This window comes from Pecten maximus, chromosome 7, assembly GCF_902652985.1.
Source record: "Pecten maximus chromosome 7, xPecMax1.1, whole genome shotgun sequence".
Classification (NCBI taxonomy): Eukaryota; Metazoa; Mollusca; class Bivalvia; order Pectinida; family Pectinidae; genus Pecten; species Pecten maximus.
Window position 1 is genome coordinate 43,606,878 of NC_047021.1, and position 21,231 is coordinate 43,628,108.

The 21,231-nt window shown below is 36.5% G+C and overlaps 1 protein-coding gene across 6 annotated transcripts in view; it reads left to right on the forward strand.

Annotated features, from left to right (window-relative positions):
- The window catches only part of LOC117330925 (protein kinase C delta type-like), a 113,762-nt gene that overhangs the window by 46,683 nt on the left and 45,848 nt on the right, over nucleotides 1–21,231 (forward strand). For all 6 annotated transcript variants that reach the window (XM_033889489.1, XM_033889494.1, XM_033889490.1 and 3 more), the window contains one exon: nucleotides 13,954–14,261. The gene's annotated coding sequence lies outside the window, so the exon portion shown is untranslated. The remainder of the gene's footprint in view (nucleotides 1–13,953; nucleotides 14,262–21,231) is intronic.

Below are 21,231 nucleotides of genomic sequence, written 5' to 3' on the forward strand. Positions count from 1 at the left end.
CTCCAATGTGAAAAAAAATCAACCATTTTCATTGATTTTGGGTATTATAGTCATTTAGAGGTCATTTAATTCATTAAAAATTCATCATTAGCTTTTGTAGTTATAATCACTCATTGAGGAATACATCTAATGAACATCCAGGTCGTATTTCAATAATATCCAGTTCAGAAAAAGAGAAACCAATTGAAAGTGTTTTTCGACATATAAATGATTTTATGATGATGATTTTGTGGATTCATTGTAACAAAGTGTTGACATTTTCAGTGGCCATGTTTAGAGACGAAACCTTTCGATAATTATGAATAATTTATTGACTATCGGAGTATCTGGCTATGAAACTTATAACACACAGTGGATTTAATATGATTATAAGATACAATGTACAATCAAGCCTCATTCCTCTGAGCCTCATTCCTCCATGCCTCATTCCTCTGAGCCTCATTCCTCCATGCCTCATCCCTCCGTACCTCATTCCTCTGAGCCTCATTCCTCTGAGCCTCATTCCTCCATACCTCATTCCTCCATACCTCATTCCTCTAAGCCTCATTCCTCTGAGCCTCATTCCTCCATGCCTCATTTTTTCATGCCTCATTCCTCCTTCAATCTGAACATTTTTCAGGCAGCATTTTTTTTCCCGACAGTGGTTTAGGGGACAGATTTAGCCCTTTTCTATAAAAGAAATGTTACAGGAATTCGGCTATCTGCCATACATTGTCAGTTTACCAACATAGAGCTTTATTTTGCCTCTTATGGGGCCACGGTGGCCGAGTGGTTAAGATGTCCGACACTAGCACTCCACCTCTGGGTCGTGAATTTGAAACCCATGTGGGGCAATTGCCTGGTACTGACCGTAGGCCGGTGGTTTATATAGGTATTACTATGTCGGTGGCGGCGGTGGCGGCGGCGGCGTTCGCATAATGGTTTCCATACAATAACTTGATTTCCCTTTGGCCAATCAAACTCAAACTTCATACAGTGCTTCCTTACCAAAAGTGCTTGCTTGGGATTGTTTTTCAGGTTCAAAGGTCAAAGGTCAAGGTCACTGTTATTATTAATAGAAAATTGGTTTCCTTGCAATAACTCGAGTTCCCTTCAGCCAATCAAACTCAAACTTCATACAGTGCTTCCTTACCAAAAGTGCTTGCTTGGGATTGTTTTTCAGGTTCAAAGGTCAAAGGTCCTTGCTACTATAAATAGAAAATAGGTTTGCTTGCGATAATTTGAGATCCATTGGGCCAATCAAACTCAAACTTGATGCATTGCTTTCTTATAGGAAGTGCTTGCTTGTTTTAAAATTCAAATCCTAGCTTGCTGTGCAGGCGACACATCCACTTCCGTGGAATTCTTCTTCTCCGGGTACTACGGCTTCAATCCTACACCTCCAAAACCTGGCATGTCCTTAAATGACCCTGGTTGTTAATAGGACGTAGAACAAAATAAACCAAACCAAATTAACTCCAAAACATCTGAATGTCTCCTGTTACACGTTCTAATAGAAAAGTCTTACAAACTTTCTGGTAAAGTTTTTTGCTTAATTCTTGTATATGGTATATATTATTCAAGGACATCACATCGTCATGGCAACCTTTTAAGCACTTAAATTTCTAGTACATTTACAACAGGATGTTGTTCTCTGCCCTATTTTAACATGTATCTGTGATCTGTACTAAAGTTAATGATGCGTATCTATTGCAGCAAATTGCAGTTAATATTGAGATAGCTTTGAGGTTTAAACCATGCAAACTGACGAAGTGAAGTAGAAATTCGATTTTAGCTCTAGGCCTTTATCCACTTCTGTAACATGGAGAAACGAATTTGAAGGCCAACTGTAAATATATGTTTCTGATGCTGCCGATACTATTTTATAGAATTACATCAATTTCCTATCAATATTGACCAAAAATGAAATATTTTTCTCCAATATTTGAAAGAAAAGTGAAATACAGGTATACTGCTTTGCTAGAGTTTTATTTGATAAATTAGGGGCCGCAGTGGCCGAGTGGTTAAGGTGTCCCGACACTTTATCACTAGCCCTCAACCTCTGGGTTGCGAGTTCGAAACCTACGTGGGGCAGTTGCCAGGTACTGACCGTAGGCCGGTGGTTTTTCTCCGGGTACTCCAACTTTCCTCCACCTCCAAAACCTGGCACGTCCTTAAATGACCCTGGCTGTTAATAGGATGTTTAAACAACAACAAACAAACAAGAAATTTGAGAAATTTAAAGAAATAGAATACAGGTAATATTTGACGGAAAACGCGGAAATTTTATGGTATGGCCTTATATGCCTTTATTGGCGTCAGTGTCGAGCCATTAGAAATCAGTACAGGTTTTTATTCAAATTTAGCCAATGGAAGAGAACTCTTTGATATGTTTCACCTGGGAGTTGATGACCGTGTTGTGAATCCTGAATTCTTTACTTATAGATGTCATTGATACTGGTAGTTAGTACATATCTGGTTTCTTTAACAAGATCGAGATGTCAGTATCATCAACCAAGCTGAATGAGTCTTAGGGGATGCTGTATTCGAGATGGTTTAGACCAAAAACATCCGAACAATTAAACCCACTACTGGCTCAGAACTCATTAATGTACTGGTACTAATAAAAAAAAATACTACTAGACTTTATGAGGGTCTTTTTAAAGAGACGTAATTTGATTATGCTCACTGCTAGATTGTTAACAGCTGATGAGCAAGCTCGTATCTGTAGACTGAATTTGTTAGCCAATCAAATCATTTGTCACTGTATGTGCACATAGTCCATCTGTGTGTCGTCAGTGGTACTGCAACTAAGCATGGTGAAGTGTTAAGAGATGCCAGTGTTCCTTGTAGTATAGTGAGAAAAGTGGTTGCCAAATACCAGGAAAATTTGTCCTTTATAGACAGGTATCGGGTGTAAAGTTGTCCTTTATAGACAGGTATCTGGTGTAAAGTTGTCCTTTATAGACAGGTATCCGGTGTAAAATTGTCTTTTATAGACAGGTATCTGATGTAAAGGTGTCCTTTATAGACAGGCATATGATGTAAAGGTGTCCTGTATAGACAGGTATCTGTTGAAATTGTCCTTTATAGACAGGTATCGGGTGTAAAATTGTCCTTTATAGACAGGTATCTGGTGAAATTGTCCATTATAGACAGGTACTGGTGAAATTGTCCTTTATAGACAGGTATCGGGTGTAAAGGTGTCCTTTATAGACAGATATCGGGTGTAAAGTTGTCCTTTATAGACAGGTATCCGTGTAAAGGTGTTCTTAATAGACAGGTATCCGTGTAAAGGTGTCCTTTATAGACAGGTGTCCGTGTAAAGGTGTCCTTTATAGACAGGTATCTGGTATAAAATTGTCCTATATAGATAGGTATCTGGTCTCTATAGACAGGAATCTGATGTAAAGTTGTCCTTTATAGACAGGTATCTGGTGTAAAGGTGTCCTTTATAGACAGGTATCAGGTGTAAAGGTTGTCCTTTATAGACAGGTATCCGGTGTAAAGGTGTCCTTTATAGACAGGTATCCGTGTAAAGGTGTCCTTTATAGACAGGTATCTAGTATAAAATTATAGACAAATCTACAAGTTCTCTGTGGGTATCACACTAGATAACATTGTATTGGAACGCAAATCCAAAATATTAGCCAATGAAAACTTTTGGAATTATAATACTTCTCTGTGATTACAATGCTATGTTTGTTCAAAATTGCTGTTTTCCATTTCTGACTGACAGGACTGTATTTTGTTAGAGACAGGTGGAGATTTACATATATAGAGTCACCATTGTACAGATGGTGGATATATATATGGAACACAGAATTGGAAGAACCGAGAAGTAGCTTCTTACAAACCAGGGAAGCTGTTTAGAATGAAAACAGTTATGTCCCTATAATGATAGAATAGTTTAAATGTGTCTGAATTACCTATTAACAATTTGTATGAGTGCAGGCCGAAATTGCAGCAGCCTTAATTGCAGCATATAACCATTTATAAGCTATGAAAGATAGGGTCTTTGAGGCAATATCTCCATGCCAAGTTTCTTGTTCAATGTATCACTCAGCAGTCTATTATCAGTTTCAAATGATGTGCTTTAGAAGTGATTCTCAAACAGAAAGAAGACTCATTTGTATAAATATATCTCCTTTGATGTCAAACCTAAATAGATCATATTTTTTTGGGTTGTTAGGATATCCCAAAATAAATTTTGGTAAACTATTGGGTGCTTATAATTATTTTTTTTCTTTATTTTATTTTTTTTTTCTCTATGAGATACAAAACAGATATATCCATTAATTATCAGCTTTAATAACATAAGGTTAAGTTTTAAAGAAATTGGTTCAATTCCTCAATCAGACATGGAATGGTATGAGGTGGACCTGCCCAACAATGTTGGTTTTCTATGGATACTTTAGATTAGGGTGTGGGTTCCTGCCACAGGTAGACCCCTTGTACCTTTTGGATCCATCAGGACCAGTTATAGTTTCCATGATATAAAAAGCTATTTACCTATACAAACAGTTTTGTGCCAATTTCTTTCTATACTGTTTTTTCTTTTTAATTAAAAAAAAAAAATCAAGGTTGAATCATCATTTTACTTTATTACTATAAACATCTCTCAACCTGTTCTCTGGGTTATGATCCGAGGAAGAAAAACAGCTTGCCTTTTATCTTTGAACATGAGAAAGTAAAAGGAAGAAACATCTCCGATGGGGATCTGCATTATGGAACATTAGATAGAGAAACTCTAAAAACCTGTAAACCGTTCCTCTCAGTAAACCATTCCTGTGGCATCTTAATCTCCTGGCTGAGAAGGACATTATATCAACAGTGTGTATGTCTGTGGTTTGTATATATGTACAACAGATAGTTCCTAGTGTGTTGAAATTGTACCCTGCGACTGCCGACAAGTTCTTTATGCATGTAACACAGGTACTGTGGAGAATACTACATTAACAGCCGATAAAAAACTCAGTGAGGCGTAGTTCAGTGATAAACAAGACTAATTATGCATAGATTCATTGTAAGAAAACTTGAAGAAGAGGTTGGTTGAATTAGCTGGTAGGTATGCCCATTTGTATTTTCCCAAATAATTGTGAAATTATCCTGTTAAAGAGAGCTGTGCTCTTGAAAGATCATGGAATAATTCAATAAGGTTTGGCAAAAAATCAAATGATGATATAATTTTTGACACATTGAGTAGAATTACCACATTTTATATGCTATATAAACCCAAGACAGTGGCTTAAACCAAGGATATTTATCACCACTGTAAAACCAAGGGCACTAACTCTTGTTATATAATACTGTATACATTTGTAAGAGGAAAGAGAGAAAATGTAGCAGCCAGACTGGGGTTCGAACCCGGGACCCTCCAAAGTCTAGACGGACACTCTACCTACTGAGCTACCTGCAGCTGGTCGCTGATGATTGACCCAGTCCAGTTCCCCTACATTCCTCCCTCCTTTTTTTCAAGTCTTCGTCCCCGAAGACCACAAGTTCAATATCCCCTTCCTAAGCATATTCCCAATGCTTTAAACAAGGGTAGGCAAGCTCTGCAATTATGTAACAGGAGAAGGAGAAAATGTAGTGGCCAGACCGGGGTTCGAACCCGGGAACCTCCGAACTCTAGATGGACACTCTACCAACTGAGCTACATTGTCGCTGATGCTCGACCCAATCCAGTTCTGCCACACAGTAAAAGTAACCAATGAAAATGGGGGGGGGGGGGGGGGGGTTACTTTCAAATTTAGTGTAAATTTTATACATGAACCATACAAATGAAATGAGACACCTGCACATCTCTATGCAATAAAAAAAAAACGAAGGAAAATTGCTTTTTAAGCAAAATGTAACTGTACCATATCTAAAACACTGGTATTGTTTAGTGATAGAGTAGAAGAAATAAGTGTATATGGATAAAAAGTTGTGATAGAGATCTGGACAGTCCCTGAAGAGTTCCATGGGTGATAACAGGTCAGAAGTGATCATTTTGATGTCTGAGTACACAGAAATAGCCCTAGAGGAAACTCTGCAGGAGCCCTGGCCACTTATTTAGCCTCTACCAAACAGAAGTCAATTTCGTGGTTTGCAACATACATATATGTAAATATTTGAGTCTAGACTCTGGATTTTGCTGTAATATTTGCAATACAAACAAAAAACCCAACCCCCTTCCTTCCATTTGGAAAACTGAGTTATATATTAGCAATAAGATTCATCTTTATTTTGAAAGTGATGGTCACCTGAAAATATTTCTGTAAAAAAACATATTTTTTTGTGATATCTACAGAGAGCGGATTTGTATATTTACGGTGATGATATAAAAACATGGAGAAATTACCAAAATTGGCATTAAGACTGATATTGGTGCGAGTAGAATGTTGATGATGGTATATATATATATATGTGATATGAATCATTTACCTGTTTTCTTTGGCATGTTTCCGATGACATTGTACACATATAGCCTTACGTTTTGTTTATCGTTGCCTCTGAGAACAATATGGAATTACCATTACAGTTAACAGTATCTAACTATGAGCATCCCATGCTTTTCATCTAACCACTGTTTAGCGGTTCTAGACACACAGCATCAAGCTTAGTCAATTCACAGCTTTGTAATATGATAGAATGCCAGTGTGTGTAATTAACACATGCCAGGTATTATGCTGCCTGTATAGTGTGTCAACAATCATTTGCTTATTACATTGAAAATTGCGCAGTAATTTGTTATTCTGGTTACCGGTAATTAGCTACTTGTGGGGGGAGTTTTGTGATGAATCTGTTGTCATATGGAACTTGTGAATTTTTTATATATTTTTTTTTCTGTCTGTTTTCTGCTTCACCATGAAATTCCTATCTATACCTGAGCTAGCTGACATAGACATTTCGTATATTTTCCCAAGATCCTTGTTATATAAGGTCTCAAAGTCGGATAGCAAATCCTCTTCACTTCCTGGTCCTTCAAAAAATCTTGATCACAGAAATGTTTTGTAATTACCAAATTAGCCCAAGTGAGAATAAAAGGTGAAATAGATATGTTTTCGTTGTGTATGAAGTTGACTGTTGGGATGTTGTGTGACGGTGTAATCGCTCTCATGATGGTATTGTCGCCGTAAACATCACACGCTAGTGAAGTATGTATGACTCGGAACTTGGCTTGTTATCGGTCATCTAGGGACATAGAATCCGATGATTGGTCAGAACTAATTATCAACACCGGTCATTCTAGCTATCATCTAGATGACCAATTCCCCGATTGCCACATGATTTCCTGTTAATATGTGATCACAGATCATCCACACTGGAATAGAGTCACAGGAGGACATTACAAAGGTCATGACCTCATGATGGTCACAGTATGGGGTTCTAATAGATCGTCCCCTGTCTATCAGTCTATCTGTCCATCTGTCCATCATTCTTTCTGTCTATCAAGTTATCCCTTCGTTAGTAATTATTTCATTGTCACACATGAATAGAATTGAGTCTCATACTCGAGGATAAACAGAGTTATGGCCCTATATTCTTTATTACCTACAACATCTGATATATATTCCTGCAATAATAATAGATACAAAAGATAGCTATTGATACAGATGTTCTGTCATTCCATATGTCTCATCAGTTATTTTAGGTGTCAAAAGTGTGTGAATCCAAAAGAATATCCAAATGGTCATGAACAAATGTTGAAATACACACACAGTTTGTGTGGAGGTGGAATACTTAACTTCTGACACCACAGTTTGTGTGGAGGTGGAATACATCATTTCTGACACCAGAGTTTTTGTGGAGGTGGAAAACTTCACTTCTGACACCAGAGTTTGTGCGGAGGTGGAATACTTCACTTCTGACACCACAGATTGTGTGGAGGTGGAATACTTCACTTCTGACACCAGAGTTTGTGTGAAGGTGGAATACCTCACTTCTGACACCAGAGTTTGTGTGGAGGTGGAATAATTCACATCTGACACCAGAGTTTGTGTGGAGGTGGAATACTTCACTTCTGACACCAGAGTTTGTGTGGAGGTGGAAATACTTCACTTCTGACACCAGAGCTTGTGTGGAGGTGGAATACTTCACTTCTGACACCACAGTTTGTGTGGAGGTGGAATACCTCACTTCTGACACCACAGTTGTGTGGAGGTGGAATACCTCTGACACCAGAGTTTGGTGAGGTGGAATACTTCACTTCTGACACCAGAGTTTGTGTGGAGGTGGAATACTTCACTTCTGACACCACAGTTTGTGTGGAGGTGGAATACTTCACTTCTGACACCAGAGTTGTGTGGAGGTGGAAACTTCACTTTCTGACACTAAGTTTGTGTGGAGGTGGAAATACTTCACTTCTGACACCAGAGCTTTGTGTGGAGGTGGAATACTTCACTTCTGACACCTACAGTTGTGTGGAGGTGGAATACTTCACTTCTGACACCAGCAGTTTGTGTGGAGGTGGAAAAACTTCACTTCTGACACTAGAGTTTGTGTGGGAGGTGGAAATACTTCACTTCTGAACACCAGAGTTTGTGTGGAGGTGGAATACTTCACTTCTGACACTAGAGTTTGTGTGGAGGTGGAATACTTCACTTCTGACACCAGAGTTTGTGTGGAGGTGGAATACTTCACTTCTGACACCACAGTTTGTGTGGAGGTGGAATACTTCACTTCTGACACCACAGTTTGTGTGGAGGGTGGAATACTTCACTTCTAACACCACGAGTTGTGTGGAGGTAGGAATACTTCACTTCTGACACCAGAGTTTGTGTGGAGGTGGAATACTTTCACTTCTGACACCAGAGTTTGTGTGGAGGTGGAATACCTCACTTCTGGAAAACCAGAGTTTGTGTGGAGGTAGAATACCTCACGTCTGACACCAGAGTTTGTGTGGAGGTGGAAATACTTCACTTCTGACACCAGAGCTTGTGTGGAGGGTAGAATACTTCACTTCTGACACCAGAGTTTGTGTGGAGGTGGAATACTTCACTTCTGACACCAGAGCTTTGTGTGGAGGTATAATACTTCACTTCTGAACACCAGAGTTTGTGTGGAGGTGAATACGTCACTTCTGACACCACAGTTTGTGTGGAGGTGAAAAACTTTCATTTCTGACACCAGAGTTTGTGTGGAGGGTAGAATACTTCACTTCTGACACCAGAGGTTTGTGTGGAGGTGGAATACTTCACTTTGACACACCAGAGTTTGTGGTGGAAGTGGAATACTTCACGTTCTGACACACAGTTGTGTGGAGTGGATAACTTCACTTCTGACACCAGAAGTTTGTGTGGAGGTGGAATACTTCACTTCTGACACCAGAGTTTGTGTGGAGGTGGAATACTTCACTTCTGACACCAGAGTTTGTGTGGAGGTGGAATACTTCACTTCTGACACCACAGTTTGTGTGGAGGTGGAATACTTCACTTCTGACACCAGAGTTTGTGTGGAGGTGGAATACTTCACTTCTGACACCAGAGTTTGTGTGGAGGTGGAATACTTCACTTCTGACACCACAATTTGTGTGTAAGTGGAATACCTCACTTCTAACACCACAGTTTGTGTGGAGGTGGAATACTTCACTTCTGACACCAGAGTTTGTGTGGAGGTGGAAAACTTCATTTCTAACACCAGAGTTTGTGTGGAAGTGGAATACCTCACTTCTGAAACCACAGTTTGTGTGAAGGGAGAAAACTATAGATTATTCATTGTTATACTGAAGATAACCTAACCCATCGGTTTCCCTTCATTTTCATGTTTTCAATTTAATATAAACTATTTTTGTGGGGTTTTTTGTGGGTTTTTTTCAAAATAATCAAAGAGCATACATGATATCATATTGTGAACTCTATCTATTCATAAAATGTTGATAGGTGTTGATATGATTTGAACAGAGAAATCTACCTCCTGATAAGGTTCTAGGAAGAGAAAATCTATGGTCGATATCGGGATTTTAAATTCTGGGCCCTGATAAGGTAATCCAATTTTCAAAGTTTATATATGGTGGTTTTCCTGTATCTGATAGTGAAATTTTACTTTGATCTAGTACATGAAATTTAATGTCAGAGTTCCTTTCATTAATTCAATTGTATTTTAATTAGTTTCATAAATATTGTTAAACAAAAGTCCAGTTTTACATGTGTTGCAGATATGAAGGTCAGTCCGGAGTTTAGTGCTAGCCATTAACTGACCACTGGTCAGTGTATCAAACTGACCACTGGTTTGTGTATCATGTATCATATGTAGACATATGGCACTTAGACAGCAGTTTTATATAAACAAATAACTATAGCTAATACACAGAGGAGGTTCCTCCCCAACATACAGGCTACTGGAGTTATCAGATTCGGCTGTACTGCCATAAACCAACCATGGTCTATATAGTCAAATCAAAGGATTAAATCGCCAATCCTGTCACTCGGATATCAGATAATATATTAACAATATTCACTCATATCTTAAACATGCTCAGCAGGATAAACTTTATCCTCCTAAACAAATCAAATTTTAAATTTTTCTAAATAGAGTTTGTATACATTATTCCATTAAATATTTCTATCCTGTCAAAAATTTCCCCCATCCGTTTCTCTATATAAAGACATGTGTGATTGGGCTCTCAGGAGGAGGGTCAACAACTGGGAGGAAACAAAGGAGAGAACAAGAAAAAGACTGTCAATGGAAATAATAATCCAATGATAGGGCAGTGTGTCCGCCTGTACAGGTCTCACACATCTAATTCAGCCAATCAGCTGGTGTTTCACCTGAACCAAGTCCCTGAAGAAAATGTGTTTCTTGGGTTTGTAGCTATTTCCTGAGTAAATGACAAATGAAATGGGTACTTTCTATATACAGGAACAAAGAGTAGGGTCTTGAGATTTTAAAAATCAAAAATATACACTCCTGGTATAAATAAAAAGATGTAGGATTCCAGGTGTAAAATGGCGGGAATTCCCCAGGTGGGGGTTCCCCTGTCCACTGTAAATATCAGGATTACTGTCTTCCAAATACTGGTGAGCTCTTATATGCTATTAAACCTATCCAATAACATCATTTCTCTGGTAGAGAAATCTTCAAATTTTAATTTGATATAAATTTCATAGTATTTGAACTTCAAATGAGCGATTGAGGGGATTGAGTCATTGGTAATAACATATAGTGAAATAATTAGTTGTGTGAGACCTACATAAAAGTGATATCCAAACCCATCCAGAGAATTTATCATGGACATGACAGCAGTCATGAAACCTCATGAGAGACTTTGAAACATCCTTTTGCACCTTAAGGACAAAACACCAAAAGAGGAAGTTAGGAATTAGATCGGTTACAAGAGCTGCAACATTTTAAATATATCTGAGAGGCCGGAAGAAGATTTGGGGTCTATCTTTGGGAACACCAGAAAGGCGTAGAAGGTGGGAATTACAAGATCCAAAAGGAGACGGTGTCCCAGGTTAATAAATCGTCAATCACAGATCATGTCTCACCACAAAATCATGTTTTCGACTGGGAAAATTCAAAAGCCATTGCCAGAGAGAACATCATCTTTAAGTAAAAGATGAAGGAAGCCATCTGGATACACCTCAGTGGGCCAGTTTTAAAGCATGATGAGGGGGCCCATAGACTCTCTCACATAAATGAGAAGGTTACAAGCAAAGTGTAGCCGAATTGGCTTCTGCGTATAGTAGCTGAATTGACTTCTCAAGAGCAGATGAATCGTCTTGTATACAGTTTGTGATATCAGTTTACAGAGATTATAGTGTAGAAAAAAAAAGACCTGTCAATCTTATTAAAGTCTCATACACTTAAACCTCATGTACATTGCCATGTCTGGTCACCGAAACTTCATGCTCAAATCCTACAATGGTTGTGAAAGTCCATTTAGTTTCATACTAACCAACCTGAAGAACATATATCATAATTGACCCAAAATTTTACTATAAGAAATATTTCTGTCTAGTGTCTATTTTTAGATTATGATATATGTGTAAAGATTTTGTGATACCAGATGTTCACCAATTAGTTAGCTTCACACATTAAAAATTCATAATTTGAATTTAATTAATAATTGATGAAGAAGAAAACAAAAAAAATGATTTTTTTTTTAATAAGACAAGATGAAACAATGTTCAAGATATGTGTGAAATATTATAGAAGTTTTGATTTATTCTGAGGATTTGACAGGAGAGAAATATTTGTTGAATTAATATGTAGAAGTTGACGTATTCAGAAGAATTTAAAATATGATCTAGTTCAGGAGGATACAACTTGTCCTGCTGAGCATATTTTAGATTAAATTTGAGTAAATATTGTTGTAAATTTATCTCTTAGGCATGGCCCTACATTTATCAACCTTCTGAGAGGAGGATGTAAGGTTTTATCAACCCTGCCACCAGGCACAGACTTAGATGAATGGAGGGCTGATGTACCATAGATTTGAGAATTTTTTACATAAATTCTGGTTAGTGGTATACTTTTTGTAGATGGGGAAGAATGCCATAGCTTTGATATATATTTCAACTGTTGTATTTTTAAGTTACAGAAATAATTCGAGAGATGACTTGTATACATTTATGTCATTTAGATAGACATGTGTGCATGTAGATTACAATATATAAGTTAGGTAATATATCAGTGAATTGAATATTTTATTACATTTTATATCTTTTTAATATTTCTGTATCTTGGACTCCATTTTTTCTATGAATGTGTTTTCCTTGAATTATCAGGACATTTTAAGCATTACGCATTAAAGAAAATGCAAGTGTGAGGAACGGTAACTCTGGTTAGAAATTATGTGATTGTACACATGCTAGTGTAAATATTCAGAGTACTAGCATTAACTGAAGGGAATTCCCTTTAATTTAGTGATACAGCACCTTCCTAAGAGCAAGAGTTTACCGTAGAATGAGCCCCAGTGTGGGTTTGATGTTTTACGTTACTCCTTCCTGTTGCAAATTTGGTGCCGTGACCAGGAAAGTTCATTGGCACAAGGTTCTTACATAACTGTACATATGTCTTAGAACAGTTGATAAAGACCCGACTTAACTGTTGAACATCACATTAAATGTTGATGTATTTGTTACTATTAAAATATAGCCTGACAACGTAAAAACATGATATCCCAGAATTCCATTGTTCCTGGCAGATTTTCACGTCATGTGATCCATGTCAGCAGCAAAGGAATCACTGAATATGAAGACTGATTTCGATTCTGACACTAGTATCAACAATAAGCCTGGAAATGTTCCAAATGACAGGAAATTGGCAGCTTTTCCAATACTGGCTCAGAGTTTGATGCTGGTGGACCTGCAGTTCCACAAATATTGGCTCATAAGGTTGTGATATTGGTGGAGCAGCTTCCCCATGTTAATGATAGATAAAGCTTGATGACAAGCCTATTTGTGTTGATGATATACATGTATTCTGATATGTACCGTAATTATTCTCAAATAAGCCCTCTCCCCAAGTACAAAATGTTTTATACCAGTACAAAATGTTTTATACAAGTACAAAATGTTTTATACAAAGTTTAAGGAGGAGTACATAGATGGTGTGTGAAGATGTTACAAAGTGCTCTGTTTAACATGTACATGTATCATTGTATTGAATGAAAATATAAGTTACAAAAAAAAAGTTTAAGAGGTTTTTTTTTGCGAACCACATTTTGGTTACTGTTTTAATTTATTCTTTTTTATCCTGATATTTAAGAGTTATTAGTGGATAAATATGGATCTTCCCTTCAGCCAATCAACTTGTGCACACAACATTATTTGACTCGAAATTTCAGGTATACATTTTTCTTTTTTTTTTAAAAGATTGTATTGATACAATTTTAAGTTATAGATCTTGGGTACATAATACATGATTTGTAAATACATTCTCTGTGTGGAGAAATTGAAATGAATCCATTTTGTTTTTCGGTAATAGACATCAATGTAACCTTATAACATGCTAATCATGTTACAAATATTTTGTATATTTCAGGAAACAAGCAGGAAAATGCCAAAGTGTATTTATAGACAAACCTCCATGTACTGATCAGGCTGTGAAGTGTGTCATTCAACAACATCATAAGTCCACCTTTTCGTACCTGTGTATGTACCTGTAGACAGGTAAAATTGGATTATAAGCATCGTATTCTCACTGTGAAACTTTCGGATTTATCCCGTGATATCAGGCTGTGCGATTCCTGTACTGTTCATTCTGTGAAACAATGACAATACAACATTAACTGGGATATCAGTAACAACATTTTTATCACTCGTTTGGGATTTATTAAATCCATTTTACAGGTAAGTCATTTTTCACATTTTACTTATCAAGCATTTGAAGTATTTTTATACTCTTTTCAATTAAATATATGCATACTTATTCAGATGTTACACACTATAATGAAAATGTACAGATATATAATTGTTTCACTTTTTTTTTTTTTGTGCCATTAAGTTTTCACAGAAGTATTATGATATATGGTGTTGTCCATTAATCATGAAAAAAAAATTTTGCTTAGATTTCATTCCAAATCTTTCAGATTTGGTAAGAGTTCTAACCATTATAATTGCAACCTTTTTTTTTTATTTTTAGAACCAGTTATTACCCTTTGCTCTTTGAGCATTTTGAAATCTTTCCCGTATCTCTCTCAGTTTTTGACAGTCAATGTCATTCAAAAGGGTTAAAATTTACTTTTATTTTTGATTTTTTTTTGTCAGTGGAGGAGATAGTCCTTGTATCAATGTCTTTGTGGAGGTCAGGGGTCAACATACATGTGTTAGGACTCAATCAGCGTCCTTGGTACAAAATACTGTTTTATCACAGAGTAATCACTTCCTGTCATTCTGTGCCGAGACACATCTCTCAAAGTATTTGTGTTTCCGACAGATAACAGTTATAATTATGTGTCAGTATCATAAAGATTTAATATTTATTTTAATTTTTGATCAGGTAGCCATTTTCTTTGATAGCGTTAATGTATGGTATAACATTGGCCCTAATGGCCTGTAAATGTGTTTAAAATTGCATAATTGATCTAGCGACAGTCTGCGTGTACAGATGTTTGTTTTGGTGTATTCATGGCATGATGAACACAACTGATTCGAGTTTCGCAAAATATGTAAATTTGAAGCAACTTTACAGCATAAAAATTAACACGAATATTGTTTATTAATTGATACTATCTGCTCACATTCGGGCAACAAATGTCGTGGATAGTGAAATCGTGTGGTGTGTCATGCATGGGAAAGTAATTCTATTTGAGCATTGATAGGATTTTTTTTTACCTTCGTACTAGTATGAAAGAAAAACCAAAATGCAAATTACAAACTGCAATTACACACGCATTCATTCAGTTTGCAATATTGGTTTGTTTTTCATACCAGCATGAAACGAAAAAATATTTCTATCATTTCTTATTATTAATTGCTTAATTACAACGGAAAAACACATTGTTTCCAATTCAATAATTTAATTAGAGATTATTTTTTGACAAATCACTACATTAAAATATCCCTTCCGTGGCCTCTTTTGTGACGCATGTGATGTCACAGACAGAAGTTTGCGCCACTTTCATCAGTCTCGGGGGGGGAAATTTACGCATGAGGGGGCCTTGCCACTTTCGAAACAAAAATGTGCAGTTTTGAAATGAGGAAGGACACAGCAATGTTGAGGATGTAAGCTCTATCTTATTGCTAGATGTTGAGGATGTAAGCTCTATCTTATTGCTAGATGTTGAGGATGTAAGCTCTATCTTATTGCTAGATGCCGATGAATGAATAGCCAATGATGAAATATCCGAAGTCCCACACGTAGAGCGACGTATCTATGTGGCAAGTCTCGTTTAAGTTGTCAGTCATGACCAGTTGTGAAATAAAACGGGGATGCCGCCGTACAAAGTAAGGGTACCACTGGAAAGCGTACTTGCCAGGCATTAATTTGTTTACATTTTGTTTATATTTTGTTGTCATAAAAGTTAGACGCATACCTCAAACATGTAAGCAGACGACATTTTGTTTTGATGGCGTACGTACAATGCAAGCCTAATTCCGTCCGCAGTTCAACATGTGTGAAAATATATTATTAATCTTATGACGACAAACCTGTTACTAGCTCACTTGTTTATTTTTCTTCTATATGTTGTAAGATGCAACCAATGTATTCAAATATTTTAGGTTGTTGCAGTTCGCTTTTGTTGACAACATTGAAGTACAGTTCGCCATACACACTGTACATGTGTGTGCAGAGTACTTAAGGTAAACAGGAATCTCATTTATAAAAAAGAAATTGTTCCGCTAGGTGGCATGTTGCCTTTGACTCCTCCAATCATTATCAAGTGGGCGGTGCTTTTTTTTTATGCCCCCGTCATAAAATGAAGGGGCATATGCATATAGTGTTACCCATGTACGTCCTGTGTCATCGTTTCTTGCCCTGTCACATCCCGTTGAGATGCAATGTAACTATATATAGCAAATCTTAGAAACTGCTTGGTTTTTTGTTTGAGTTTTCGGCCCATCAGCAGCTTGGGTCTTTTAGGGCCAGGAACTGCTTATACAATCCTCACTAAACTGTGTTTCGGGGTGTCGAAGTGGCAGAGGCGGCATTTATGTCTTTCAGACATTTTCTAGTGGCTTTTTTTTCTCCCATATAAATATAAATAGATATAGGGCAACAAATAAACCAAAAACCCTTGAGTGAAAGAATTGAAGAAGTCTGCTTCACTGAGCTGCAATAGTCATGGGCGGGCTTATTGTCAGACATGGGCTTATTATCAGATAAATATGGTAAGAAACTTTCCAGTCATGCTGTGAATTTATCTGAATTGTAGATACTGATAAGTCTATTGGCTGTTATGAAGACATAAACGCAATGGCCAATTGTCTGGTGTGGAAAGGTCTCACACGACTAATTATTTCACTTTATGTTATAACCGATGACTCCATCCCCTCAATCGCTCATTTGAAATTCAAATGTTGTGAAATTTATATCAAATTATGAAATTTGAAGATTTCCCTACCTGAAAAATGATGTCGTTGGATAGGTTTAATGGCATATAAGAGCACACCTGTACTTGGAAGACTGTGCAGTAACCCTGATATTTACAGTGGACAGGGGAACCCCCACCTGGAGAATTCCTGCCTTTTTACACCTGGATTCCTACATCTTTCTATTTATACCAGGAGTGTATATTTTTTATTTTCAAAATCTCAAGACCCTACTCTTTGTTCTTGTATATAGAAAGTACCCATTTCATGTGTCATTTACTCAGGAAATAGCTACAAACCTAAGAAACACATTTTCTTCTGGGACTTGGTTCAAGCGAAACACCAGCTGATTGGCTGAATTAGTAGTGTGAGACCTAGCTAGCTAAACCTATAGGTTGGTAATAGTCTATGCCATTGTAAAGTGGCAAATATTTGTTAATTGCTGGCTTGTGAATTGTCTTAGTTCTATATTTATTAACTGGCCTGGGACTGGTTTTGTGGTACTACAGCTGATCATGATCGTCTCTGAGATCAGAAGGACACAGCGTCCCCTTGTTATCACTATACAGCCTCCCCACCTAGTTATGTGAATGGCTTCTCAGCATGTGCAGCAGACAGTTGGCTCAACTTAAAGTTGGCAGATCTAGAGTCTTCTGTTTTTAGAGATTCACCAACTGTTCTACATTTTTCTGTATGAACTACACCTGCATGGTAATAACACCTCATTTAAACTCTTGGATTATAGCAAGGCAAAAATTTCCATCTACAAAAAAATCCAAATAATGATATTTTCCAGTCAGTCCATCCATCTGTTGTTTAAAATTACCTCCCCTAATTAGTTATGTAAATTACTTGCTTGGATTATTTATTTTTTTTCGATTTCAAAATATTTTATTGTCAACTAACACAACAAGTATAATAACATGGTGTTTTTTTTTTATTTATATAGAATATCATAAAGATTTGGTGTTGGCAAAAGGGATTGGACAACAGGCTCAGCCTATATTAGTCCTTTCCTATAGATTTCCAGTTTAATGAACATATGATTTTTATGTTTATTTTGTTTAAAGCGTACGTCAATTAACAGCCAGGGTCATTAAGGACGTGCCAAGTTTGGAGGTGGAGGAAAGCCGGGTAGGAGTACCCGGAGAAAAACCACCGGCCTATGGTCAGTACCTGGCAACTGCCCCACGTAGGTTTTGAACTCGCAACCCAGAGGTGGAGGGCTAGTGATAAAGTGTCAGGACACCTTAACCACGCGGCCACCGCGGCCCCGAAATTACTTGCTTCTGAAATGTCTGCCAATATCAGAGTTAAATCAAATAAAGCAATGGGTATTCAATTCAGATTCAGATATGTTACATATGATACATGTAGTATATACATAAAATACAATCATAGGTTCATTAAAACATTAAAATGCTTAAATACCCAGCCATTTTTGGCTTGCTATGAGACACTATTACTAGTACCTGTAAAATCTTCTTATGAGAATCAATTTAATGAATATTTGTTAAAAAACTAGGTCTATGATGATGCCTATATTTAAAACATGAATTTTGCAACATCTTTTAGTAAATTATCTTCTCTCATAAGAAATATCAGCTTATCTTCACCATTTAAAGAGTTAAAATAAAAAGTTTTGATATATAGGTCAAGAAATTAAAATGCATTGACATGAGGGTGTGTTCCCTGAACGCCTACATATTTAGAACAATAGGCAGAGACATCAAAGGGAGGGTAATTATAGTCTGTTTCATACATGTTCTGTATTTACCTAGATATTGTACCTGTAGAAATCATTTGACAACTAAAGAAAACCAAAACACAATTAAAATTAAGCATATCAATTTTAAAAATTCTATAATATAGTATTAATCACATTGATATAGATAAGTTATACAAAAAGTAAGAACATTAGAATTCTAAAAGTTAATATATCTTTTCATAATTTGAAAACAACATTATCAGAATCTTTATTATAAATTGAGAACTACAATTATACACGTTAATGTAAATTTACACATTTTGATAGGAATAACATCATTAGAATCTTAATTATATAGAGCACTAGAAATGTACATGTATGCTAATTTAAAGATACACAGTTTGAAATATCACTATTATAATCATAGAATATTACATGTTAATATAATATCACATATTTTGGTAGGACTATTAGAATCTTACATTATGTTTATATCTTATAATGTTATACAACGGACCAAAGTGAAATCAATGAATATACACAGAAAACTGTAACAGGCATGCAAATACATGTATACATGTACACAGTTGGAACAAATCTACAAATTTATTATCAGAGTGTAGTAAAATACAAATACGATAAAGCACTGTCCATGTTACATCAGTACAACCTTGTCCATGTTACATCAGTACAACCTTGTCCATGTTACATCAGTACAACCTTGTCCATGTTACATCAGTACAACCTTGTCCATGTTACATCAGTACAACCTTGTCCATGTTACATCAGTACAACCTTGTCCATGTTACATCAGTACAACCTTGTCCATGTTACATCAGTACAACCTTGTCCATGTTACATCAGTACAACCTTGTCCATGTTACATCAGTACAACCTAAGTGAAGAAATTCGGAGGCTGCGTCGGTGTAGGATATTATATGGTTCTCCAGTCTCTGTTTCTGAAGGACAAGGCGATCGAGTGTCAATGTTTCTGTATTTCCTGGGTCGGGGTCCAGCGCAACGTTGAAGTCTAGTTATCTCATTAGTAGCCTGTATGTCCTTGAATGTCCGTATAATTGTGAAGATGTTAGGATGTGTATGGTGTACAATCTTTTTGAGTTTCCCGTGCCAGGCTTCTAAGTGGTTGGTCGTCCTTCAGGTCCGTCGTGGTCGTAGTGGTTCCCAACTGTTTCCACCTCTATCCACTGGTCAACAACGTAGTCTGTGAATGGCGTAACGTCAATGTGTAGGTCAGCTTCCTGGATGTCCTCTTACGTCTTCTACTTTGTGTAGTGGTACAAGTGGCAATACAGCTGCGCGGCGAACCAGTCTCCTATAGTGTCGTCGTTGCATGGGGTGAAATGGAAAAGCATCCCTTGATGTTGGTCCCCGGGAAGACGGTGAAGAGTCTGTCCCGATGTTGATGGTGTACATCTGTCTCATAACCTATTCCTAATAAAGTTAAAGTCTAACTGAGTATTAGCCAAAGATGGTAATAACGGTATGAATACAAACAGTGGAATGATAAGTCCTGATGATAATTTTGAAGTTGATATAGATACATACATGTACATGTAGCTTCGGTTTTAATATCCAAGTGTCACGCCATCCGTAGCATGGGTTACATTAACACAGCTCATCATTTTTACTGATCTCAGTAAAGTGAGCGGTTTTTACTTAACAACATCATTACCTTCAGTTATCAGATATCAGGTATCAGAGAGGCGTTCAAATGAGAAAAAAGAACATTTTGATTATAACTTGTATTAAGGCAAAAAAGCAAAGTATTTGATATAATTTTTAGTTTGATGAAATTGATAGAATTATCAAAAGGTATTTTATGATATCAATTTCATTGAATTATTAATAAATATTAATTTCAACGAATTATTTATAAATACTAATTTGATAATTATTGATATTTAATAATTTGATCATTATTAAATTGTTTAAATAAGTATTGACAATTATCATGTGCATAGTTAATTCTAATTTATTGTATTTTTGTGCAGTATATTCATTGAATATTGACATTTGATTTTGATGAGAAATTCAATGAAAATTACAGGTAACATACACAGGTAAAACACAGGTAACAAAAGTGACTTCACCAGAACAGACTATAATTACTGTACAAACATAGCCAGTAGGGTGTTATTTCAAAATGTAGGCGTTCAGGGAATCAGCCGACATGAGTACTGCAATGGTATAAGCTCTGTCATGGTGGAACCGCTTGTTTTTACAACAATTATAATTACATGTGATTGACAGCTTAATTACCGTACAGGTGAACTTTAGATGTCCCTTCCAGGCATCCCTATAAATACACCTGGCTCGTTATAGTCCAATTGTAACATTTATAATTACCTATAATTATCACCTTCTGGATAATTTCAGCTCATCTGAATCAAAACAATACTTTGAGTAAAGTGGTCAACATTTATTTTGTCACATAAGTCAGTTTTCACCTGAATGTACACATGTACAGTATACATGTTGATGTATGCATGTGTGTCTATTTCATGATTCATACATATAGAGTTTATTGTGAACCAGATGATTATATAACGGAGGAAATTT